The 27,299-nt window shown below is 42.3% G+C and overlaps 1 pseudogene; it reads left to right on the top strand.

Annotated features, from left to right (window-relative positions):
* Positions 1-27,299, top strand: part of LOC137217900 (protein WWC3-like) — a 33,826-nt pseudogene that overhangs the window by 3,089 nt on the left and 3,438 nt on the right.

Genomic DNA, 27,299 nt, shown 5'->3' on the forward strand with positions numbered 1-27,299 from the left:
GGTCGCCAGGCACCATTTTCATGTGGTGATGGCTTCAGAGAAAGGAGGAGGGCTCACTCGAGCCTGGGGGTTCTTTATCCTTGTCCATCACCTCCTAGGTCGAGCGTTTCTCGTGCTTTCTCAGTGCTGGGGCTGAGAAGGGGGAATGTGAGGAAAGTGCTGTGGAAGAGGAAGTGCTGGGTGCGTTTGGAATAAGAGAGCGAACCGTTCAGTTTGACTGACCCCGAGTCTTCGTGTGCGGCAGGTCAGGCTCGGGCAAGACCACGCGTGGCTTGAATCCTCCAGCTTTGTTCTTGGAGGAGCCAGGGCCTCTTCCTTCAAACCCCTCATCTTGTATCTGAGGGCTGTAACCAAGGCATGTGCGCCACCGGCTGTGGGAAGGACAGGGACTTGAGCTGAGTCTTCCGACCCTGATGCAGTGCTCTGTCCCGTACGCCACCCCATTGCCCAGTCCCTACTCAGTTTAAGCATACCGCCTCTGTTCGTTTGTTCATTCGATCACCCATTCATTCATTCAGTAACTGTTGCACAGCCTCTCCATCTCAGGCACGCTTCCGGGTTCAGGACTCCAGTGGTGACCGCCAGCAGACAGGTCCCTGCCTCCATGGCGCTCACACGTGCCCGTGTCCTCTTCCCTGAGGCCTCACCGTGCTGTTCCTGCCTCCTGTTCTCCCCGCTGGGATCCCTTGGGTCTTAGGACCACGTGGAGTGCTTATCGTGTGCCAGGCACTCTAGGCACTTGGTGGATGCTCTCCCTGAAAGCCCACGGGGGCTGCATGAGTTGTAGGTGGACAGGTGGTGGAGCTGAGGCCAAGGGGGTTGACTTAGTAACCTCGCTTCCCAGAGCCAACAAGGAGGCGTCTGTCTGACTCCGGAGTTGAGCCCAAATCCACTACCTAACCTGACCTTCCTTCCCTTGGCTAGGTAACTGTGTGCCCCTTGTACTGTGTTATACCCACTGGTTACTTTTATCTTATATTCACTGTTGTTTGATATTTAACAGACACCTGCCCCCCGCCACCCCGATAGAATAATGGCCCTCCAAAGATGGCCATGTCCTAGTCTCCTAAACCTGTTAGTAAGTTACCTTCCAACACAAATGGCATTTGTAGGTGGGATTAAGTTAAGAGTCTTGAAATGAGGTGATCATCCTGGATTATCTGGGTGGGCTCAGTGTCATCAGAAGAATCCTTACAAGAGGGCAGCAGGAGGGTCAGAGTCAGAGAAGAAGATGTGCCAGCAGAATCAGATGTTGGAGTCATGTGGCCACGAGCTGAGGAATGCAGGCAGTTTCTGGAAGCTGCGAGAGCCAAGGAGGTGTATTTTTCCAGAGCTTGCAGATGGGACACGGCCCTGCTGACACCTTGATTTTGGCAGAATGAAACTGATTTTTGACTTCTGACCTCCGGAACTGTGAGGTAATAAATGTGTGTTGTTTTAGGCCACCTGGTTTGTGGCAGTTTGTTACAGCAGCAGTAGGAAACCGATTCGCCCCATGTGTTGTTCTCCCAGAGACAGTGGAAGCATGTGGTCAGCTTGGTGTCCGTTGATAACAGCCACGCTAGCTGGTATTTGTCGGGCGCTCAGGGGGACTGCGCCAGGCGTTTTATATCCGTTCTCTTGTTGCCTCCCTACGCACTCCTGGGAGGCCTGTACCTTGTGGACTGAGCTTAGAGTTTCACTCACGTTAGGCACCACCTCTTACTTGTTGAGCTAGCCAAATATGAGTGATGGACAGGGTGGAATTCTGAGAGAAGAGGCCACTTGGAAATTGTCGGAGGTTTCAACAGATACTGACGGGCCTAAGTTAGAGATATCTGGGGCACTAGGACTAGAAAAGTCAGGGATTATATCAGAGAAACTGTGAAGGGTACAAATAGTGCACAGGACTTAGCTGATGCTTGAATTAAGGCAGGTGAAATCAGGAGCGGGGTGGGGGGAGGGTGTCAAAGGAATCTTTCCGACACCTTAGGAGTAGCTGGGACTCACCAGGGGCCATCTGAGGCCTCCTGTTAACCCCACTCATAAGCCTTCACTGTTTTTGCCACCGTTGTTGTTGATGGTGTATGTTCAGTGAGTTGGTTACATAGAGAAACATGTGGAGTCATTCAACTTACTGTATTGCTGACAGGCAGTGTCCTAAGAGGTATCCAAACTGGGCAGGTGTTACTTTAGAGCAGGGTTTCTCTGCCCTGGTACTATTAATATTTGGGGGTGGGTAATTCTTTATTGTCACGCTGTCCTGTGTAGTGTAGCATATTTCGCAGTGTCCCTGGTCTCTACCTAGTGCCTGCCAGTAGCACACCCCTCCAAGTCATGACAACCAAAAGTGTCTTCCGACATTGCCAAGTTTCCTCTGGGGGCCAGATGGTCTGATGGAGACTCGCTGAGCTCCTTCTATCTACCTGGTTGCAATGATTCACATTTAGGAGCTGAATTTGTTTCGAGCAGATTGGTGGTTACTAAGATGTTCCATAACAGGGGGTAAGACCACAGAGACCTGCTGTCTGTTTTTTCCATGAAGAACGGACGTTAAACATATTTATGTGAAAACCCCTGAATTTACTAACCATGCAAATGGTGATACGAGTACATGAAACTTTGGAAAAGTAGTATGAATGTATTCTTCAATTTGTAGAATATTCTCAATCAATGGGTAGATACTGAATGTCAAGTGTATACAAGTGTATATGCAGTGGAACAGAAGAAAATGAACTTTGGGACTTCCTTGGTGGTGCAGTGGTTAAGAATCCGCCTGGCAATGCAGGGACACGGGTTCGAGCTCTGGTCTGGGAAGATCCCACATGCTGCGGAGAAGCTAAGCCTGTGCACCACAATTACTGAGCCTGTACTCTAGAGCCTGCGAGCCGCAACTACTCCCAGTGGTGCAACTACTGAAGCCCGCATGCCTAGAGCCCATACTCCGCAACAAGACAAGCCACCACAATGAGAAGCCCGTGCACCACAGCAAAGAGTAACCCGCGCTTGCCGGAACTAGAGAAAGCCCACGCACAGCAACGAAGACCCAACACAGCCGAAGAAAGAAAATGAATGTTAATACTTCAGTGTTCCGCAGTAACCCAGAGAGAGCTGGCCTGGCCTTCTGCGCGCGCGTGTGTGTGTGTGTGTGTGTGTGTGTGTGTGTGTGTGTGTGAGAGAGAGAGAGAGAGAGAGAGAGAGAGAGAGAGAGAGAGAGAGGGAGACGGAGAGAGAGACAGGGATCAGGTTGCCTGGGATGCCCCCAAGAGACATCCCCATCCTCTGTGGACAGAGGAGCCACCGGTGAGAGGATGGCCTCTGCCTTTGCTCAGAAGCTGTAGAAAGACAGGGCAAGGGCATCCTGAAAGGTTGCTTGTGGAGCTGTGGAATCCTCAACATTTTCCGTCTGGAGGGCCCTCTTTTTATTTCGTTAAAGCTCAAGGGGTTCAGGGAGGGAGAGGGAAAGAAGAAGGGAGCTGGCTGGGCCAACCCCTGGGGGACAAGCCCCACAGTTCAGTGGGTGGGACATCGAGCCAGGCAGAGGGCTCCTGTGTACCAGCCTCAGTGCTGTCAGGAGATCGGGCACTGCCCCGGTGAGTGTGACGTTTCCAGGCCACTTGGAGCTCAGGCAGGACACCAGAGAACCACTGCAGGAGGTGAGCTCCGTCCTGTGCAAAGGTGCCTGTCTGCAGTGTGGGGCAGCCCTCTAGTGTACGGGTCAACTGGGTTTGTCCTGAAAATTACCGCGGTTTTTAAAAATTGAGATATGCTTCACATACCATAAAATGTGCCATTTTAAAGTGCCCTGCTTAGTGGTTTTTCGTGCACTCACAAGGTTGTGCACCCATCACCACTATCTAATTCCAGAACATTTTCATTGCCTCAAAAAGAAACCCTGTGCCCTTTAGCAGTAACTCCCATCTCCCTCAGCTCCTGGCAACCACGAATCTGTTCTCTGTCTCTATAGATTTGTCTGTTCTAGACATTTCATGTACTTGGAGTCGTGCAGTCTGTGGCCTTCTGCGTCTGGCTTATCTCACTCAGCATCATGTTTTCGAGATTTGTCCGAGTCGCAGAGTGGATCAGGGCTCCATTCCCTTTCGTTGCCAAATACTGTTCCCTGGTGGGGCTGCACCGCGTTTTGGAAGCCGTCCTGAAGCGCTCTCCCTGTCCAGGTGTGCTTGCAGAATCTAGGAAATAGCTATGTCTTTAATTCCACGATGTCAACTCCCAACCGTTTTACTCAGAGAAAACTGACCATTCATAGGTTTAAAGTGTCAAGATAGGTCTGTGTGTTTATTCCTGTCTTACCCCTAGGTTCTTCATGACATTTTTTCCCTTAAATTCCGTATATATGTGTTAGTATACGGTATTTGTCTTTCTCTTTCTGACTGACTTCACTCTGTATGACAGACTCTAGGTCCATCCACCTCATTACAAATAGCTCAATTTCGTTTCTTTTTATGGCTGAGTAATATTCCATTGTATATATGTGCCACATCTTCTTTATCCATTCATCCGATGGTGGACACTTAGTGTGTTTCCATCTCCTGCCTATTGTAAACAGAGCTGCAATGAACATATTGGTACATGACTCTTTTTTTTTTTTTTACATCTTTATTAGAGTATAATTGCTTAACAATGGTGTGTTAGTTTCTGCTCTATAACAAAGTGAATCAGTTATACATATACATATGTTCCCATATCTCTTCCCTGATGCGTCTCACTCCCTCCCACCCTCCCTATCCCACCCCTCCAGTCAGTCACAAAGCACTGAGCTGATCTCCCTGTGCTGTGCGGCTGCTTCCCACTAGCTATCTGCCTTACATTTGGTAGTGTATATACGTCCATGCCTCTCTCTTGCTTTGTCACAGCTTCCCCTTCCCCATATCCTTAAGTCCATTCTCTAGTAGGTCTGTGTCTTTATTCCTGTCTTACCCCTAGGTTCTTCATGACATTTTTTTTCCTTAAATTCCATATATATGTGTTAGCATACGTATTTGTCTTTGTCTTCCTGACTTCATTCTCTATGACAGACTCAAGGTCCATCCACCTCATTACAGATAATTCAATTTCGTTTCTTTTTATGGCTGAGTAATATTCCATTGTATATATGTGCCACATCTTCTTTATCTGTTCATCTGATGTTGGACACTTAGGGTGTTTCCATCTGCGGGCTATTGTAAATAGAGCTGCAGTGAACATATATGTGCCACATCCTCTTTATCTGTTCATCTGATGTTGGACACTTAGGGTGTTTCCATCTGCGGGCTATTGTAAATAGAGCTGCAGTGAACATTGGTACATGACTCTTTTTGAATTATGGTTTTCTCAGGGTATATGCCCAGTAGTGGGATTGCTGGGTCATATGGTAGTTCTATTTGTAGTTTTTTAAGGAACCTCCATAGTGTTCTCCATAGTGGCTGTACCAATTCACATTCCAACCAGCAGTGCAAGAGTGTTCCCTTTTCTCTGCACCCTCTCCAGCATTTATTGTTTCTAGATTTTTTGATGATGGCCATTCTGACTGGTGTGAGATGATATCTCATCATAGTTTTGATTTGCATTTCTCTAATGATTAATGATGTTGAGCATTCTTTCATGTGTTTTTTGGCAGTCTGTATGTCTTCTTTGGAGAAATGTCTAGGTAGGTCTTCTGCCCATTTTTGGATTGGGTTGTTTGTTGTTTTGTTATTGAGCTGCATGAGCTGCTTATAAATTTTGGAGATTAATCCTTTGTCAGTTGCTTCATTTGCAAATATTTTCTCCCATTCTGAGGGTTGTCTTTTGGTCTTGTTTATGGTTTCCTTTGCTGTGCAAAAGCTTTGAAGTTTCTTTAAGTCCCATTTGCTTATTTTTGTTTTTATTTCCATTTCTCTAGGAGGTGGGTCAAAAAGGATCTTGCAGTGATTTACGTCATAGAGTGTCCTGCCTATGTTTTCCTCTAAGAGTTTGATAGTTTCTGACCTTACATTTAGGTCTTTAATCCATTTTGAGCTTATTTTTGTGTATGGTGTTAGGGAGTGATCTAATCTCATACTTTTACAGGTACATGACTCTTTCTGAATTATGGTTTTCTCAGGGTATATGCCCAGTAGTGGGATTGCTCGGTCCTATGGTAGTTCTATATGTAGTTTTTTAAGGAACCTCCTCAGTGTTCTCCATAGTGGCTGTGCCAATTCACATTCCCACCAGCAGTGCAAGAGTGTTCCCTTTTCTCCACACCCTCTCCAGCATTTATTGTTTCTAGATTTTTTCATGATGGCCATTCTGACTGGTGTGAGATGATATCTCATTGTAGTTTTGATTTGCATTTCTCTAGTGATTAATGATGTTGAACATTCTTTTATGTGTTTGTTGGCAGTCTGTATATATTCTTTGGAGAAATGTCTATGTAGGTCTTCTGCCCATTTTTGGATTGGGTTGTTTGTTTTTTTGTTACTGAGCTGCATGAGCTGCTTATAAATTTTGGACATTAATCCTTTGTCAGTTGCTTCATTTGCAAATATTTTCTCCCATTCTGAGGGTTGTCTTTTGGTCTTGTTTATGGTTTTCTTTGCTGTGCAAAAGCTTTGAAGTTCCATTAGGTCCTATTTATTTTTGTTTTTATTTCCATTACGCTATGAGGTGGGTCAAAAAGGATCTTGCTGTGATTTATGTCATAGAGTGTTCTGCCTATGTTTTCCTCTAAGAGTGTGATAGTTTCTGGCCTTACATTTAGGTCTTTAATCCATTTTGAGCTTATTTTTGTATATGGTGTTAGGGAGTGACCTAATCTCATATTTTTAGATGTACCTGTGCAGTTTTCCCAGCACCACTTATTGAAGAGGCTGTCCTTTCTCCACTGTCATTCCTGCCTCCTTTATAAAAGATAAGGTGACCATATGTGCGTGGGTTTATCTCTGGGCTTTCTATTCTGTTCCATTTATCTATTTTTCTGTTTTTCTGCCAGTACCATACTGTCTTGATTACTGTAGCTTTGTAGTATAGTCTGAAGTAAGGGAGCCTGATTCCTCCAGCTTCGTTTTTCATTCTCAAGACTGCTTTGGCTATTCGGGGTCTTTTGTGTTTCCATACAAATTGTGAAATGTTTTGTTCTAGTTCTGTGAAAAATGCCAGTGGTAGTTTGATAGGGATTGCATTGAATCTATAGATTTCTTTGGGTAGTAGAGTCATTTTCACAATGTTGATTCTTCCAATCCAAGAACATGGTATATCTCTCCATCTATTTGTATCATCTTTAATTTCTTTCATCAGTGTTATAATTTTCTGCATACAGGTCTTTTGTCTCCGTAGGTAGGTTTATTCCTAGGTATTTTATTCTTTTTGTTGCAGTGGTAAGTGGGAGTGTTTTCTTGATTTCACCTTCAGATTTTTCATCATTAGTGTATAGGAATGCCAGATATCTCTATGCATTAAATTTTGTGTTCTGCTACTTTACCAAATTCATTGATTAGCTCTAGTAGTTTTCTGGTAGCATCTTTAGGATTCTCTATGTATAGTATCATGTCATCTGCAAACAGTGACAGCTTTACTGCTTATTTTCTGATTTGGATTCCTTTTATTTCCTTTTCTTCTCTGATTGCTGTGGCTAAAACTTCCAAAACTATGTTGAATAAGAGTGGTGAGATTGGGCAGCCTTGTCTTGTTCCTGATCTTAGTGGAAATGCTTTGGGTTTTTTGCCGTTGAGGACGTCGTTGGCTGTGGGTTTGTCATATATGGCCTTTATTATGTTGAGGAAAGTTCCCTCTATGCCTACTTTCTGGTGGGTTTTTATCATAAATGGGTGTTGAATTTTGTCGAAAGTTTTCTCTGCATCTATTGAGATGACCATATGGTTTTTCTCCTTCTGTTTGTTAATATGGTGTATCACGTTGATTGATTTGCTTATATTGAAGAATCCTTGCATTCCTGGAATAAATCCCACTTGATCATGGTGTATGATCCTTTTAATGTGCTGTTGCATTCTCTTTGCTAGTATTTTGTTGAGGATTTTTGCATCTATGTTCATCAGTGATATTGGCCTGTAGTTTTCTTTCTTTGTGACATCTTTGTCTGCTTTTGGTATCAGGGTGATGGTGGCCTCATAGAATGGTATTGAGAGTGTTCCTCCCTCTGCTATATTTTGGAAGAGTTTGAGAAGGATAGGTGTTAGTTCTTCTCTAAATGTTTGAAAGAATTCGCCTGTGAAGCCATCTGGTCCTGGGCTTTTGTTTGTTGGAAGATTTTTAATCACAGTTTCTATTTCAGTGCTTGTGATTGGGCTCTTCATATTATCTATTTCTTCCTGATTCAGTCTTGGCAGGTTGTGCCTTTCTAAGAATTTGTCCACTTCTTCTAGTTGTCCATTTTATTGGCATAGAGTTGCTTGTAGTAATCTCTCATGATCTTTTGTATTTCTGCAGTGTCAGTTGTTACTTCCCCTTTTTCATTTCTAATTCTATTTATTTGAGTCTTCTCCCTTTTTTTCTTGATGAGTCTGGCTAATGGTTTATCAATTTTGTTTATCTTCTCAAAGAACCAGCTTTTAGTTTTAATGATCTTTGCTATTGTTTCCTTCATTTCTTTTTCATTTATTTTTGATCTAATCTTTATTATTTCTTTCCTTCTGCTAACTTTGGGGTTTTTTTTTGTTCTTCTTTCTCTAATTGCTTTAGGTGCATGGTTAGGTTGTTACTCGAGACGTTTCCTGTTTCTTAAGGTAGGATTGTATTGCTACAAACTTCCTTCCTAGAACTTCCCTTGCTGCATCCCATAGGTTTTGAGTCATCGTGTCTCCATTGTCATTTGTTTCTCGGTATTTTTTATTTCCTCTTTGATTTCTTCAGTTATGACTTCGTTATTAAGTAGTGTATTGTTTAGCCTCCATGTGTTTGTATTTTTTACAGATCTTTTCCTGTAATTGATATCTAGCCTCATAGCGTTGTGGTCGGAAAAGATGCTTCAGACAATTTCAATTTTCTTGCCATTCGATTTTTAACTGGCAGAATGGCAGTGTCACAGGGGCTACTGTAAGGCACAGTAAGCCATTTCTTAATGTAAGCTGATATCAAAAGTTCTGTTTCTTCTGTGGCTTCCCGCCTCGATAGGTATTGACTGATATTGGACAGGGGTATATTTTGGTCTGTGGTAATTTTAATGGCTGCTGCAGAATGTATTTTCCCTATGTCAGTAGGATCAAGTGACCCCAATTCTTCAGGTACTAAGCCTGGCAGTTTCTTGTTCAGCATCACTCTCAGTCACAAACATTATATGATGAAGAAATCTGAGTAATCTTTTAGGGCTAAAACCATTTCTCCCTTAACAGTAAAAGAAATATGAGCATCATAAGTTCCTAATAAATCTATACCTTTCAGGTTCATAGGGGTATATTCTACTAGGAAAAAGGAGTTCCTTTGTTTAAGTTCTCCTAGTTATAATTCTAAAGGTAATGATCTGAGCGTCTTAATATTTGCATTAGAAACCCCTACCATCTGTCCTGAGGTGTTAGAGAGAGAGAGCCTTTAATTTTGATAGGGTTCAAAATGTAAAAGGTAGCTCCTGTATCTATTACTGCTTTAATTGTTCTCTTCTCATATAATCATTTCTATTTCTTCCAGGGTGTTAGAGAGGAGAAGGGGAAAGACTCCCCATGTTCCCTCAGATCAGCCTTACTCTTGTTTAACTTGAAATTACAGTCTGTATCTGGTTTCCCTTCTAGGTCTCTCTTTTCTTGTCTTGCAGTTTCCCCAGTAATGACCCAGTGTTTTTCAGTAAAAGCAAATTTCAGAATTTACCAGTCGCAGATTGAATAGGGTTGGGTTAACTTTAGACTGACATTGATTATTTAATTGTTGCAACTGAATGTTCATAATTTTTATAGAGGCATCTTTTTCTTTTTAGTACTTTTGAAAAGTTGGTCAGCCAGCATGACAAGGGCATTTGTATGTGATACAGACAAATCATGTCTAAATGATTAACATGCCTAAATCGTGTCGTTTAGAGCAGCCGATTCCTCATCCAGACCTTCTAAAAAGATGGAGTTAAGCAAAGAATCATCTTGGTGGTTAAAGAATGATTCGGGTGTCATGCCGTAATATTGTTTAAAAGTTTCCTTGAACCTCTCATAGTGATCCAGGATTGATTCATCTCGTGTTTGTTTACTTGCTGAATCTTTGACCAGTCGGCAGTTTTTGGAAAAAGCTCTGTGATAATTCTGAGTAATTTATGAGCTAACTCCTTGCATTCACCTTGAGCCTGTAGGTTGTATAAATCAAAATTTGTTAAGGGGTCTCTCCATCCTGCTTTCTCTACTTATTCCTTTGTTTGACTTTTAGAAACTAATAGCTGTATTACTTGATATAAATCGGAAAACCTGAGCTCATAGGTTTGGACGATTAGCTCAAATTCCTTAGCAAATCCCAATGGATCTTGACTACATTCGAGAAAGTCCTTAGCTAAACTAAGTTCTGCTCGGGTCCAGGATGTGTACGTAAGCGCAGAGTACAGTTCACCTCTTCCTGTAATAGGTTTCTCCTTCAAGGGAGCTATGAGTACTTCTGATCTTATGTCTTCCTTTCCCGGGGAGGGGGAAGCAGCAGGAGAATGGGTTGGTGGAAGAGAGAGAGAGCGCGTCTGGGTTAGGCAGTTTGGATAAAGGAGGATATAAAGAAGGAACGGAGTGAGAGACAAGGTTAACGCTATTGGCTTTTAAAAATTCTAGTATCATTTTGAGCAACCTTTTGTTGATTTTTTGCGAAGAAGTTACTTTATCATTTCCCCTTTTAGAAGCTTCTAAATACCAATTGAAATAAGCATTCCATTTCTGTTTGATCTTTTTCTAGCTGCATATGCAAAAAAAAAATCCCCCGGTTTTCACATGTCAAAACAGACCCAATTTGGCCATTTAAGGTTGAGATCTCTTAGTGTAATTGCCCTAATTCGGTTGGTGCTTGTAAGCGTGAGCTCCATACGTATTGCACGTGAATCTGGCTAGAGTGTTAGCGTGGAGGCTGGCTTTCTGACACTCCATGTTTCTCTGTTTGAGAGTATCTGTTTCCCATTTTAAAGTTGAATTTGTTGGGGATAAAATTTTCTAGTGAAATTGTGGGGTGGGCCAGTGTGCTGCTTGTGAGTCTAACTCCTCCGGGATTTTGCCCTAAAGTCGTTTTAGCTCCTTTTACGTGTCTTGGGTTTTCCCTCTGGTAGTGTAAAACCACCACAATGCTCAGAACTTATCCGTGCTCCCAGCAGAGCAAGCTTTCGTTAAAATGAGTGGGTTTCCGCATAGGGATGGTTGCACAGTACAAGGACTTGCCTCCACCACTGCTGCAAGTTAATTATAGAAAACCGGACATCTCAAGTGAATGAATGCAGCACTTTTCTACATAGGGGAAGATACAAGAGTCTGGGCTCACTGAAAGCATTCCTTTGATATGCACCTTAGCTATCTAGGGTCAGAATCATGTTCTTTCCCATCCTGAGTCCCCTCTGGGTGCACCATCGGGGGCGGCTGTAGTGGCTGAGGGCTTGATGGTGGGCTTCCTGTTTTTATCTTGAGTTCCCTCAGGGCTCAGCACTGGGGGCAGCTGTAGTGGCTGATGGCTGTTGTTCACTGATATGGCAGGTGGCATCCTTAGTCCACAGCTTCATAAGTATTTTTAAAAAGTTAGGTATTTCCTTTGAAGTCCTATTTGTTTATTATTTAGTTACATTTTGGTTTGTTTCTTTTGTTGTTTATTTGGGATCCAGTTAACAATCAAGTGTTCCATTTACTTAACATAATATAATTTCTTTTCTGATTTTTTTGAGAATACGTTATAGATATCATACCCTTTTCCAGTCAAATTCTTCAGTGTATTTTCCTAAAAACAATGATTCTGCCTCATTACCATAGTAATCAAAATCAGAAAATTAACTAATTAGTACTATTTTCAAATCTATAGACATATTTAAATTTAACCAATTGAAACACAAATGTGGTTTAAAGAAAAAGAAAAAAAAATTTGTCAAGGTTCCAATAAAGGTTTATGCTTTGCTTTTACCTCTCAAGTCCCTTTATCTTCATTATTCTGGAACATTTTTGTCTTTTATGACCTTAACATGTTTGACAAATTCAGGCCCATTATTTTGTGGGATGTCCCTCCATGTGGCTTTGTCTGATTTTTCCTCATTAGATTCAGGTTTGTGTTTTTGGCAGAAATATCTAGAAGTGACGTTGAGTCATATGTATACTATCAGGAGACACATGTTGTGAATTTGCTATACCGCTAAAGAAGTCAGCTTTATTTATGTTGTTAAAATGACGTCTGTCAGCGTTTCTCCACAATAAAATTAATATTTTTCCCTTGTAGTTAATAAGTGTCTTGGGGGGAGAGCGTCCCCCTTAATTTTTAAAAGTAAATTTTTTGTTATAAGTTTGGAATCACAGCTTTGTTTTCCTGTCCTCTGTATCATAATCCAACACTGTCATTTATTTTGATGCTAGTTTTATGCTTTTAAAAGAAAACATGAAGTTGTGAGTTTCAGTCTTCACTAAAAATCCTGAAGCAGTCCTAGGAAACCATGTCCCTAGAGAGCAAACAGTTTATAGATCTAAAAATCAAAATATCGGTCAATTTTAGTCCTATTTGATTTATGTGAATGGATCCATAGTACAAGTGTCTGATTTTAAGTTTTTTTTACATTACTTTATTGTAAACTCCTAGATTTAATCATGCCATTCTCTTTTCACAGCCAGTTCTTTAGCCTAGGTCTGAGGTCCTCAACCTGATAATCATATGCCAAACAAAGTATATGGATTTTTTTCTTGGGGAGAGGATCCATAGGCTTCAGTATATCTTTAACGGATCATTATGGGAACTTTTTGCATAAATTGCCTTTATTTTCCACCCACATTAGTTTATTTTTCATTTCAGCCTCAGATTGATTCCCTTAAACATCTTTCCCTTAGGTCATCACTTTGCTTAGGATGCTGTATCTTTTTTCTGACTCATCAGTGCAAACCTAGGTACTTTATCCTAACTTGCAGACCTGCTATTAGCTAAATAGATCTAATAGGCTTTTTATGGCTTCCCCCAACCCCCTAGTCTTCTTGGTGCCACTTTAAAGTTTTCTCCTGAATTTTTACATTTGTTTTGTGCCCACTCTATGCCATTTCAGACTGCGTTCTTTTTCCTTTTATGTCACACATTACTCAGATTTTCTTCTTGATGATTTTCCCGTAGTAATTCATCCTGAATTCCGTGAGTATTTACATATTACAGTCAATACTACACTGTTGCATATTGTTTTCATGTTTCTTTGGAATTCTTCAGGTATTTAATGTGTGTAACTGATCTGCTCAATGGATGATACATTTATTGATAGCAGGGACAATATATAGTTTTCTTTAATTTTTGTAGATACCAGTACCTACTCTCCATATCTATTCTTTCCTCAAGTATTTATTGAACACCTGTTATGTACCACCGATTGCACATGCAACAGCACAGAAAAGAAACAGCCCTGCTTTCAAGAGCATGCATGCAAGAGACCAAATAAATCAGTAAAGTGTAATACTGATTTTTTTGAGCTTTTAAAGCTTTATTAAGTTTTTTATTGTGGCAAATATATAACATAAAATTTACCTATTTAACCCTTTCAGGTGTATAATTTAGTGGCATTAAGTACGTTCATAATGTTGTACAGTCATTGCCATTACATTTCCAGAACTTTTCCGTCATCTCAAACTGAAACTCTGTACCCATTGAATAGTAACTCCCAGTTCTTCCCAAACCAGGTCTTAGTAAACACTGTTCCACTTTCTGTTTCTATGAGATTGCCTAGTTTGGCTACCTGCTATAAATGCGGTCATACAATATTTATCATTTTGTGTCTGAATTATTTCACTTAGCATATGTCTTCAGCGTTCATCCATGTTGGTTGCATCAGAATTTCCTTTCTTTTTAAGGCTGAACAATATTCCTCTGTACATATGTGACACATTTTGTTTATACATTCATCTGTCGATGTACACTTGAGTTGCATCCATCTTTTGGCTATGATGAATAATGTTGCTAGAAAATTGTTATACAAATATCTGTTTCAGTCCCTGCTTTCATTTCTTTTGGGTATATACCTAGAGATAAAAATGGGTCATCATATGGTAATTCAACAGTGAATGTTTTAAGAATCCATCATATTTTCTTCTACAGTGGCTGCACAATTTTGCATTCCTGTGAGCAGTGCACTTGAAGTTCCATTTTCTCCCAGTCTTTGCCAAAACTTGTTGTTTTCTGCTTCTGTCACAATAATTATCCTAATGGATGTAAAGTAGTATTTGTTGTGGATTTGCTTTTTATTTCCCTAGGGATTCATAGTGTGATCATATTTTCATGTAGCTTAACGGCTATTTGTATATCTTCTTTAAGTTCTTTGCCAGTTTTAAAATCAGATTTGTTTGTTTTTGACTCGTAGGAGTTCTTCAGATACTTTGGATATTAATTCTTTACTGGATACCTGATTTGGGTATATTTTCTCCCATTCAGTGGGTTGTCTTTGAGGTCTGTTGATTGTGCCCTTTTTACTTTTGTGGCCTGTGCTTTTGGTGTCATATCTAGAACATCATTGCCAAATTGTGGCAAGTTTTCCTCCTCTCTACTAAGATGGAAATTAATGGCTATAAACTCTTACCTTACAAAGGAAGAAATATCTCAAATCAACAAACCAAAACCTTACAACTTAAAGAACTAGAAAAGAGGAGCAAATAAATGACAACTAACACAAGGAAGGAAACAATGATTAAACCAGACATAAATAAAATAGAAATCAACCCTGCTGACAGCCCTCCTGACCTAGGACTTGAGTTCCATAATTGTGAAAAAATATTTTTCTGTTGTTTAATCTCCCTAGTCTGTGGTATTTTTTTAATAGATCTTTATTGGAGTATAATTGCTTTACATTGTTGTGTTAGCTTCTGCTGTATAACAAAGTGAATCAGCTATATGTGTGCATACATCCGCATATCCCCTCCCTCTTGCGTCTCCCTCCCACCCTTTCTACTCCACCCTTCTAGGTGGTCACAAAGCAGGGAGCTGATCTCCCTGTGCTATGCGACTGCTTCCCACTAGCTATCTGTTTTGCATTTGGTAGTGTATATATAAGTCCACGCCTCTCTCTCACTTTGTCCTAGCTCACCCTTCCCCCTCCCTCCCCATGTCCTCAAGTCCATCCTCTACGTCTGCGTCTTTATTCCTGTCCTGCCCCTAGGTTCTTCAGAGCCTTTTTTTTTAGATTCCATGTATATGTGTTAGCATACGGGTATTTCTTTCTCTCTTTCTGACTTACTTTACTTTGTATGACAGACTCTAGGTCCATCCACCTCACTACAAGTAACTCAGTTTCGTTTCTTTTTATGGCTGAGGAATATTCCACTGTATATATGTGCCACGCCTGCTTTATCCATTCGTCTGTCAATGGATACTTGGGCAGGGAATCCTTTACTCACAGGAGGGAGCAACAGGGGCTGGGGCCCGGGTGGCCACGTTTGCGAGGCCTGCAGCTCCTCTCCCCACGCAGTGAGGTGTCCCGGTCGCGCTGCCCCGGGCAGCCCAGGGTCAGGCGGGGCACTCCCGCCCCATCAGGCTGCGGCCCTGTGGGGCCTGATGCTTCATCACGCAGCTGGAGGTGCCTGATCGAAGGCCATCCTTCCTTATCCTAGACTCCTGCCGAACCCCTGTGGAGCAGCCTCCTGCCTGCTTGCTGAGGAGGACGGGGCGGTGAAGGAGGAAGCCCTTCACCTCCCCAGAGACAGGCCTCCAGCCCCTGCACTGTGCTTTGCGCCCAGCACAAAGGCACACGCACTGACCGGCGATGCTTCTAGAGGCCTCTGTTTTTATATATGTTTGTGATGACTGGGAGGCACGTAAGTGCAGTGCTGCAACATTTCCTGCTATCTGGGGCTCACTGGCATGGAAAGTAAGGCCGTGAAGGCCAGGACTTTGCTTTCACACAGATACATGTTGTTCCTGAAATGAAAACCTGCCGCCAAATGAAATACGTAACGTCTCGGCTCCCGTGAAGTCGGCATTATTTATTTTTCTTTTTAAAGACAGGCCTTTTCCCTTGACGGGCAGGGTGGGTGTTAGTGGTGTGGTCTTGTCCTCCTGCCAGGAACGAGGCTCTTATCTGGAACGCCACTCTTCCCAGCTCTTGCCAAAGCTAGAAACACAGCAAATGAGAATGACTGATAAAAAGTGAAAAGCGCTGAGGAGAGTGCGGGTTTTCATGAGCGTCACACCGTACCAAGTGGCAGTTGGCATTGATAGGACCGAAATTGTGTTGCGCGATTAGCCTGGAAAACCTCAGCTGGTTCGGTTGATGGACCTGAAGCAGGGGTGGGGCCGGGGGTTGGTCTGCTTATTTGGTTTGTCTTTGTTTGGCCTGAAACTCTTGTGTGGGGTTTTCTTGTACGCGAAACCCGAAGTCTTGGTAAAAGCTCTAAACGTCATAACTGTTTGAGTACCTGCACGAGAACCAAAATAATCCAGTTCAGAGTACACAGAGAATGAATGTTGAACTCTTGAGGAAGTGTTTCTGAACCGCCGTCATTTGGTGTAGCTTTATCGTAGTGACAGCGACAGTTCAATGCTGGCCCGCAAGTCCCCCCTTGTCCGAAACACTTTGGAAAGACGAACCCTTCGCTATAAGCAGGTATGTGCCACGTAGACTAATCTGCCGTCTGTATGTACGCTGGGAGTTATTTCCACAAACCTGAAGGGGTAATATTTTAGGTAAGATTAATTGAAAGGTAATATGTTTATTTCCTTGTTTACTTAGATATAATTTTTAAAAGTGTATATAATGTCAATGTTACCAGTATTTGTTAATTTCCTAAGATAATGTCGTAATCTAAGATAATACATGATCTTTACATTTTAAAATATAATAAATTAATAAACAGCCATTCTGTATAAGAGATTCTTCTTTCTTTTTTGACAAGGGAGTATATACAGTTTAGAAAATTTGGGTCTTTCACCGTGGCGCATTCTCCTACATAGGACTGTTCTACAGTTTTCCTTTATATACACCGGATTTTTTCTCCACGTCACGCCAGTGTACACAGTTTTGCTCCTTTTAATTTGTAAGGTAGTGGTTCCCTGACTTTCCCGGGCAAGAATTCTTTGAAAGAAAAAGAAATTCCCAGATCTCCTTGTGGTGGTTGTATTTAGAGTAGCCGCTGACTGAGAGTGATAAGAAAATACATAACTCAGCAACGAAAGTATTTCTCAGCAGCCATGCTGTTGGCATTTTGGCCTAGGTCTGTCTTTGTTGGGGGCTGTCCTGTGCACTGTGGGCTGTTGAGCTGCATCCCTGGCCTTGACCCACTAGTTGCCGGTATCACCCCCTCCCCCAGTTGTGACGACCAAAAATGTCCCCGGAGGGCCCAAGTCACCCGTGGTTGGGAACCTACTATCCTACTATGAATTCAGGAGAGCTTTTAAATGAGTTTGTGTTTATTAAGTCACTTAGATTTGCATTTAACTTCTGTATATGTGCAAAATAGCGTTATGGGTGTGTAAAACGCACACAGTTATTCAGTCCTCCCAACAACGCTCGTGGATTTGTGATTTTGTTGCACTAACTGCCTTCCCCAGCGTTGTTAGCCGTGGCGTGGGAAGTACTGCTCTCAGCTCCGTGTACAAAATTCTACTGTCGTCTTAGAGCTTTCTTGAAAACAGGAGACTTGCTTACTTCAGGCGTGTGTGGGGAGGAGCGTTTTTTGTTGTTGTTGTTGTTGATGTTCGGCCTCGCTGCGCGGCTTGCAGTTGTAGTTCTCTGACCAGGGATTGAATTTGCAGCCCAGCATTGGAAGCGGGGAGTCCTAACCATCGGACTACCAGGGAATTCCCTGGGGAGGAACGTTTTTGACAGCTTGTGTGTGTTTAACCAGAAAGCCCTCAACGTGGTTTATAACGTGCTTTTTTCCCGTTATACAGTAGGCCATTAAGATTTTGCCATGTCGGTCTATTTTTCATCTTTCTACAGTAGCTGCGTTTTCTGCGGGCCTTATAATGTATTTGATCACTTTTCTCTTGTCAGGTATTTAGAATTTTTCTGTCATAAAGCTTTTGCACATCATCAGCTGTGCCTTTCAGGTGCAAGTCACATGAAATTTCAGAACCAAAGAAAACACAACATTTTGTGGCTCTTGCTTATAGTGTCAAGTAGCACTTGAGAAAGATGACGCCCTCCTGCCCCGTGTGAGAGGGTCTGTTTCTCTGCGCTTTAGCCAAAGCCTAGGTCGTCATTACAGCGGACAGCTTGCTGTCACTGGCTCGTTACCGGAGTGGAGGTTTGAACCCGTGTGGCCCACATCCGTGTTGTGTTGGCGTCGGGCCACGCTGCGGCTGTCTCTCTCCAGTGGGGTCGGTCACTCGGGGAAGAAGCCGCGGGAAGGGCGCGGGCGGGGTGGAGGCACTCACGGCCGCGGTCTCGCAGCCCTGCAGGTCCTCCGTGGCGGCGCTGGCGGCGCGCACGTCCCTGGACCTGGAGCTGGACCTCCAGGCGTCGCGGACGCGGCAGCGGCAGCTGACCGAGGAGCTGTGCGACCTGCGCGAGCTGCGCCAGCGCCTGGAGGACGCCCAGCTCCGCGGCCACGCCGAGCCCCCGGCCTGGCTGCTGCGCGACGAGCGCTTCCGGAGCCTGCTGCGGGAGGCCGAGAGGCAGGTGAGGCCCCGGCCCGCCAACGCGGGGAGGGGGCAGGCGGCCGGGCCTTTCTCTCCTCCCGGTGCCCGGAGCTGGCAGGGGCTTCCATCGCTCTTCCTTAAAACTGGAAGCAAACCCGTCTGGTTCACCCCGCGTTGCTGTTCCAGACGAGACAGACCAAACTTGACTTGCATTCAAGAACAGGCAGCTGAGAAGACGCTGAAGAAAGCCTCCAAAGGGGTGTGCCAGCTGCGCGGGCGGAACCTCAAAGAGCCCATCCAGCTGGGTGCAGGCGTTCAGGTGGGGAGAAGCCCAGGCCTCACTCTCGCGCTTGATTTTTACTGTCATACCTTTGTCATTATGAAGAGTAAAGTAAGTATTGAGAGAGACCCACAAGGAAGTCGAGAACAAAGCTGGAATCCCCACTGCTGTTAGCATTGTGCGATTTTTCTCCTGATTTATTTTCTGTGGAGCTTTAATTAAGGCCAGGTATGATCATTTTTGTTTAATTTTGCATTCAGCTTATTAAGAATTAACATACCACATGTTACTACCTAACCTGTTATTTTTTTCATGACTGATTTCATCTAATAAACATAAATCACTTACCGGCTCTTGTAACATCTTTTTATGTTTATGATCATAAATAACAGCAATTTACATATGTACAGTATGTGTTATCTTTGCTTTTTAAAATTTAGAGTGAAGCATACTCTATATTCAGGAAAATGTTCTTTTCTTACCAAGATAGTTTAGTGAGTTCTCATAAACTGAACATGACAGAAATCAAAACATTATCAGCATTTCCAGATTACTCTGCAAATTTCCTTAAACACTGTGTTGAATTCTAATGACATTAATTAGTTTTGCATGGTTTTGTTCTTTTATACAGCCGCAGTTAACACAGTTCTATCCATACTACTTTGTGCCTGACTTTTAGCTTTGTTTTTGTCTATACCTGTAATTTTTATGTCCTTATCATAAAATAACACAAGATATTATAACCACTTCCTTCAGTTTTGATTTAGAATTCATCTATTGATATATTTTTAAAATGTATTCATTTGTTGATAGAACAAGAGTTAACACTATGTAGCAGGCACTCTTCCAGCCACTGGAGATAAGTCCCTGCCCTCCTAGGAGTATCATAACTTCTATTAAAATTTTGAAAATTTGTATACGAACATATATTATGGAAATTCAAATTCTGATTGTTCTTTGAACAAGGAAAGCCATCATTGATATGAGAGCTTCCCGCCAGCTTTCAGTGTCTGCATATCACCTTCTAACATATTTTCCATGCCCACCCAGGGAGAAGATAACATTTTTCACGAGACCACGGGCTAACATACCCCTGCTGCCGGTTGATGCTGTTTGCTGGAGTATTTATCTGCCTATTTTATTTCTGCGAAGTTCTAAAATTGTCTAGCTAAAATTGTCTTTCAAATATGTGTGCAAAGTTATTAATATACAATTTTTTTTTCGAAAGTCTATAAATATGTATTTTTTGATAGTGACAGGAGCAGGGCTTGGCTTTTCCTTGTTGTTAAATTAACATCTCAAACAGGTTATTTTATAAAAGAGTAGCTGTTGTGTGAAGATTCGACAGTTTCCATGCTGTTTTCTTTGACTTGAAGGGTGGAAGACAGAAACTCAGGCAAATTCACTCTATTGTCATTTATTCATGGTTCTTTTCTTCCTCCTTGAAGGAGAATACTGACTTTAAGATGTATTTTAAGACTGAAACTTGGTTCTTCAGTATTTGCCATGTGCTAGAATGGATCTTTGGGGCCGGTTTTGTGTTCTGACATCGGAAATGCAAACACTATGTGCTGAACTCGTCACTCGTCCCGTTTCTCCTGTGTGCATTTATCATGTATAGTGTACACTTTCGCACCCTTTATGTTCTGTTAAGATGCCACCTTAGGGGCTCAGTCCTAAGTCAGTGCGGGGTGCGCTTTGCGGAGCTTGGTCTCCCGCGCGGGCTGGGCACCCATAGCCCCTGGTTTCCGTGCACCTTTCCGTGCCCACCCCGGGTCTGAGGCTGGTCACGGAGCCCCCGGCAGGCACACAGCCCACCCTCACCCGGCCTCGGCAGCCCCGCCTGCCTTTCCAGTCCGCCCCATCTGATCCTGACCGACAAGGAGGGCAGTGGTGGAGCTTCTGCTCTGCTGCTCTGCCCTGCAGGAAAGTGAAAATAGAAGAAGGAAGGTGTGTTTTCACTGAGTCACTGGATCCGCTGATGGATAGAGCAGTCACGACATGGACACGATAACCTTTGAAGGCGCTTTCTTGAGGAAGCCAGCTTCCGTGGGAACTACAGCTACCAGGCGAGTCACTCACAGGAGAGCGTGTGCTTTCGCTCAGAAGGCCCCCCGCCCCATGCTGGAGTCTTGCCAACATTTCTTAAGAAATCTTAGAACTAGCTCATGAGGAAAAATATTTTTATTCAATAAAAGGGTACAACTATTCTTTGAATTGCCAAGTGATATAAATATTTTGCCTAATATATACTTACTATATTTAAAAGGCACTCTTCTTCATGAAGCTTTGGATGAGTAAACAAGATCAGTCACAAAATGTGAAAGAAAGAAAGACAGAAAGAACATACAACTCTTCCTGTAGCTTTCTTCTCCCTCTTTTCCGTTGAAAATATGGACAATAGAGTTTGTAAGTAGTACTAAGACTGAAAACTTTATGCTATTCACAGTTGCCATCTGTTGCTATGTGTTTCTAATCTTTGTTTTGATTTTTTTTCCCTCGTCAATTTCTTAGTGTATGTACTGGCAGTGGAAGTAGAGACTCACAAAACATTCCTTAGTAGAATTAGCAGCCAAGCAGACAGCATGGGTACGCAAGTGAGGACAGTTAGGCCCTCTCTAACTTCCCTGAGCTATTTGAAACTTTAAAATCAAACAAAGAACTGTCTACCACGGGACTCTAGAGGATGCAAATGGCAAGTTATTTATATCTGAGGTACAGTCTCCATTCATGTGGGGAGGCTTGCAGAATGCATTTTCTCTGTGCTTCTTCTTAGCAGCTGTGCCAGCATAGAAATGCCCCAGACAGGTGCTTTTGAATAACACTGAATAACATACCCCTCTCCACCCTCTATCCCCAGCTCAAACAGATTTCCATTTGGAAGTGTTTCCCTGATAGAGAGCTGGGGGATTTTTGTTGTTTTAAATCCCATCTTAGCCAAATGCAGCTTCTATGGCCGTGCAGTGGCCTCTTACATTTGCCACTTCTCTGTTTTACTTCTCCATGCTCTGCCTTGCATGTGATTGCTTTTATAAGATCATAGTAAGGAAGTAAAATCGAGACCAATGAAGAAAAGTTCTGTGCTGCCTGTGGAGGACCCCTTTTTGAGTGTTCATTGTTCATGCTGGAAAAGACAAATGGTCTGTGTTAGAGGCTGTGGTGGAGCAGATGGTGGGCTTGATTTTGCAACTTCTGATCAATTAAGACTGTCAGGAGCATATCCCACATGAACGAAAAGTTAAGTCCTGTTGCCTTATGTTTATCTTTGTATATCCTTAAGTTTTGTGTCCCCATGATGAAGTGATATACTATATCTTCCTCAATTAAAATTTAGAACTCAGTCATTCGTATGTTTTTTCATGTATTCATTCCTTTATTAATAAAACATATTTACTGAACACCTGCTACTTACCTGGCACTATTGTAGGCCCTAGAATAAATTCCTGACGTCGTGGGAGCATCATAAACTGTATGACATAATATGTTTATATGTTTCCTTTGTCATTAAGAAAACTGCCCTATTTTATTGGCAGTCTTACTCAGGGTAGTCAGAGGTAGATTGCAAATGTTGATATCCCTTTTCAAGAAACTGTCAAAATGCTGCCACCAGCTTCTTTTAAAACAGAGCTACAAGTAAACTAATTTTTTCTTCCTATGATCACTGAGTTGTCAAACTTCGGTTGAAAACTCCTTAAATAAATATTCTTCTGTTGTGGGAATAAGTAATAATCAATATTCCTCTCTTTGCTTATGTCACCATTTCCTCCGATTTGTATTGTTTGAAAGTATTTCTTAAAATTAGAGTTCTTAAAACAGAGTGGAAATATATTTTAAAATTCCTTTTAAGTTTTGGAGAACTATAAATGTATAAAAATAGTAAAATAAATCCCTATGGTCCTCTGACCAAATTTCATCATGGATCAGTCATGGCCAAATTTGTTTCTCTTACACTTCCATTCACTTCTCCTCATATTTGGAAGCAAATCCCACACACAATATCATTTTGTCTGTAAATATTTCAGCTGCCATCCTATAGTAATCCAGGGTTTTCCAAAAGTCTCCTCATTAAATTAAACTCATGGTTGAAAAGCTTGTTAGGAATAAAAAAAGACATTGATTTCACCTTTTCACTGATTTCTGTGTTAGGAAGAACCTTGGATGAAGACCAAAGTAACATATTTCTTATTTTAAATCAAACTATCATAGCGTTCTATTGACCTTACTTTATTTTATCTTACTTTATTATTTTTTAAATTTTATATATCCTGAATCTTTCATCCCTGTGAGATTTCCTTTGTCTCACTCTTGGGCTGCAGGCCAGAGGCCTGCAAGCCCTAGGCCTGCAAACCCTGCACTTGCCCAGCTTTAAGACCAAAGAAAGAGCCTGGGGTCAGCAAGGTAGACATCAGTGGTTTAATGGCTGGGGGCGGGGCTTACACATCTAAGCAAGGTCCTGGAGCAACACCCCATTATGTGCAGCTCACAGCAGGCAGGACTCCTGGGGTAGGGGGAAGGTTACCAGTTATAGGTGGAATTGACACCAGGTTGGCTCATTAGTTACCAGGGAAACTAGTAGAGGGGCACACCCTCACTGCCCCTTTGTTAAGCTATCCTGGTAAAGGTGTTCTGATCTAAAGCTACAGCAATCACTAGCTGGGGCAGGGGCAGGTATGTAGGACAAAGTCAATCATGTGAGTAGGGTGTAGGCGAAGCAGGCACTGGTCCAGCAGGGGATGTACAGAGAGCAAGAGGACAGCCATCTGGGGGATCTGATCATGCAGATGGGATAATAATTAGGTGGTGGTTTCAGTTGGCTTTGCTTTTACACTTTATATCGGTTTTCTTTGCTGTGTGAGATAGTACACGAAGTGAGGAAGTTAACTGTGGGTACAAAGGGAATCCTGCACTTGGTAACTCATATGCTTGTACCGTTCAATACCCAGGTTGTCTCATCAAGGTGAACGACACAGTACTGATTGATTTAGGGACTGGCAAGATACCCAACTTTATCAAATTGGACACAGGTAAGTATTTGTTTCCTTTCTTCCCTCCCAACCTTCTCTCTCTTTCTTCCTTTTTCCTGTTGCTCCTTCTATTTTACTTGTACCCTACCTTGATTAGATAGAACTGCAATGTGGAAGTCAGAGAGATAAGTGACGGTTGCTTCTGGCAGAGATGTTCTCCTTGAGTCCCATTCTCATCCCAGTCCACACATTTAGGACGAGAAGTTGCCAGACGGTCTCTTGAACTTGACGCTAAACAGTTGTGAGACTTCCCTTTGGGCTGCATCCATCAGCCCAGTCTCTGCAGGTTAGCTATATAAACTACAGTTGGCCACGAGAGGGAAACTTTGTGTTTCGACTCTGATGACTTTAGGTGAGTTCCTTGAGGTAAAGGGCTAAAGGTGTCCGAATAACCTTAACCTAGTGTTGATGAAATGTTTCTCTGCAGAGTTGTTTCCCCTCTCCACTCCTCAGATTCCTCTGACAGAGGTTCACATCCAGTGTTAGCTGGTATCTGATGTGCTAATGAAGTACAATATTTTCCCCAACTGGTTTTAACAAAAATACCACAAAATATAGAAAGACTGAAAAAATAGGACAAATAACCGATGGCAGCTTATTTTCTGCCTACCTGCAAATGATTGTTAACATCTTGTTCTATTGCTTTTATATTCTTTCTTTCTTTTCCTGTGCCTGTGTTCCCTTCCCCACGTGGATCCAAGGACCAGCCAATGTTCTCACACACAGTTTTCTGTAGTGTCTCTTTGGGACTCTTTTAACCTGAGTTTGCCTCCCTGTTTTGAATTTTAAAGAGTGCAGGCTTCCTGTCTAATTCAGTACTCCACAGTCTGGGATTGTTCAAGTATTATTTCACCATAAGGACTTTGCACCTGTGCTACCTGCACTCCTGATTATTTACTACTCACCTGGAAATTGTAGACCAGAATACTTCATTGATGTCAAAGTTCTTTTCCTTAAGTGAAAACATTGCAAGTGGATATTAGTGTTGGGGGTCACGCTTATGACACCTAAACCTGTTGCTTGATTTCAACATGACAACAAAACAGATAACCAGACATGATGTGCCTCCCAGTGGCAGTACACGATACCTCTCGTGAGGAATTCTTGTCAAAAAGGAGAACAGACTCAAACGTGGTTGAAAAGAGAGAGGAGAGCATAAATCGGAAGAGACTAAGAAACCTAGCAGTCCGATGCAGTTGCTTGCCTTTTAGAGAGGAGTACCAGAATATTTCAGGTTCAAATGATCTGTGGCTGGGCATTTGTTTCAGAATGACCCAGTGCAGGACTGCTTAGGTAAAGATGAATCAAGGCTGGCCGTGGGTTAGAAAATGTTGAAGCTGGGGGTGCGTACATGGGGACTCGTTATTCTTATTTTCTCAACTTTTGCAATCCTTTGAAAATAATTTTTGAAGTTGAATTGTATGTCCTATTTCCAATTAAAGTAAACGTTATTTATTAAATTAAATTTCCAGTTAAAATTTAACTTTACAGATTTTCCCCCCAACTTAACTTTGTTTTACATATATCTGTATCTCTTTCTCTTGTGATGAAACTCCTGGTATTAATTAAGTTACTTAGTTTTATAAACAGTACACATAAAATAACATGAAAATTGCAAAGCCAGTTTTCCTAGGGACAAGAAATCCACTGAGTGGAGACAAAGGTGTTTTTGTAGTTCTTTTTGACCCTGGAATTATATTCCTGGTATTACTAACGTGGTATTGGTAGATTACGAGCAGTGGCAGTGTTAGATTGTCATCCTCAATACCACACCCTGATATCTGATACCACTTGCAAGTTTGTGGGTGGGAGGGTTCCCCAAACCACACCCGGATTTAATAACACTTTAGAACAACTTGCAATACCCACTGAAGGCTGTTACGCTCACGGTTACAATTTATTATAGGGAAAGGATACCGATTAAAGTCAGCCAAGGGAAGAGGTGCAGTAGGGCAGGGTCTAGGAAAGCTACACACACAAACCTTCCAATTGTCTTCTCCCAGTGAAGTCATGGATATTGCTAAGTATTCCTGGCTGTGACGTGTGACAGCAGACATGAAGTTTGGTCAACCAGACAGACCCACCCAAGCCTTAGTGTCCAGAGTTTTTATTGGGGCTCAGCCATGTGGCTGACCACCCCTGTGGCTGATCCTAGCCTCTGGTCCCTTCAGTGGTAGAGCTAATACCCAATGGCCCCAAGTCCCTACCATATATCACACTGTTAGACTGTCAAGTGTAGCCGGAAGCCCCCAGGTCACCAGAAACACTGTTACCAGGCTGGATGTTCTAAGAGCTAAGAGGTCACCTCTTGGGGCTGAGGAAGGCAAAGACTAGAAGTCTCTTTACTACTCACCATTTTCTCTATGCTTAGTTAACAGCGTGTTGTTGGATAGGCTTGTTTGCTTCTGTTTGCAGTATGAGGTTGTGTTCCTCTTTTTTTTCCCTGTTCATCCACATCCTTTGACTATGTAAGACCAATTTGATTGGATCAGAAGTGAAGAAAACAGTATGGAAAAGTATAATCAAAAAAGTTTCAGGACTTCTCTGATGGCACAGTGGTTAAAAATCTGCCTGCCGATGCAGGGTACACGGGTTTGATCCCTGGGCTGGGAAGATGCCACATGCCCTGGAGTAACTAAGCCCATGCGCCACAACTACTGAAGCCTGTGTGCTCTAGGGCCAATGTGTCATAACTTCTGAGCTGGTGTGCTGCAACTACTGAAGCCTGCGGGCCTAGAGCCCATGCTCCGCAACAAGAGAAGCCACTGCAACGAGAAGCCCGTGCACCACAACGAAGAGTAGCCCCCGCTCGCCACAACTAGAGAAAGCCTGTGCGCAGCAACAAAGATCCAATTAAATTTATTATTAATTTAATAAATTAAATTTATTTAATTTTAATAATAAAATTTTAAAATAGGTTTCATCTAAGGAAGTGGGTTCTTGATCCTGATCTGCCATTCTTTCTACCAAACTGTATTTCCAGTAATTTCTTTCATGATAGTAGAAACAAGTTCAAAGCTCATGCTTGACCCACTAGAAGGTTGGCATGGTGGAGACAGTCTTGGTGCTTAATTAGATATAGGGTCCAGGAATGTTGGGTGTGATATTCTTTATATGTCCTTTTATATTTGTCAGTTTTTGCAGTATCTACTTGAAGCTTGTTAGAACACACAAATTTAAAATACAGTATCTCCCTGGTAGTTCACCTCTTATAGCATCCTTTTGTTTAGCATTCATGCAGCGTATCAGTTTCTTTCCAGATATTTGATATCTGTAGATCGTAGGTAAACCTGACCTGTATTTTATTTTTTGATGCTGGCTTTTTGTGTGGCCCATTTAAGGTTTGAGATATATATTTATATGTGTGT

This window comes from Pseudorca crassidens, chromosome Y, assembly GCF_039906515.1.
Source record: "Pseudorca crassidens isolate mPseCra1 chromosome Y, mPseCra1.hap1, whole genome shotgun sequence".
NCBI classification, from domain to species: Eukaryota; Metazoa; Chordata; class Mammalia; order Artiodactyla; family Delphinidae; genus Pseudorca; species Pseudorca crassidens.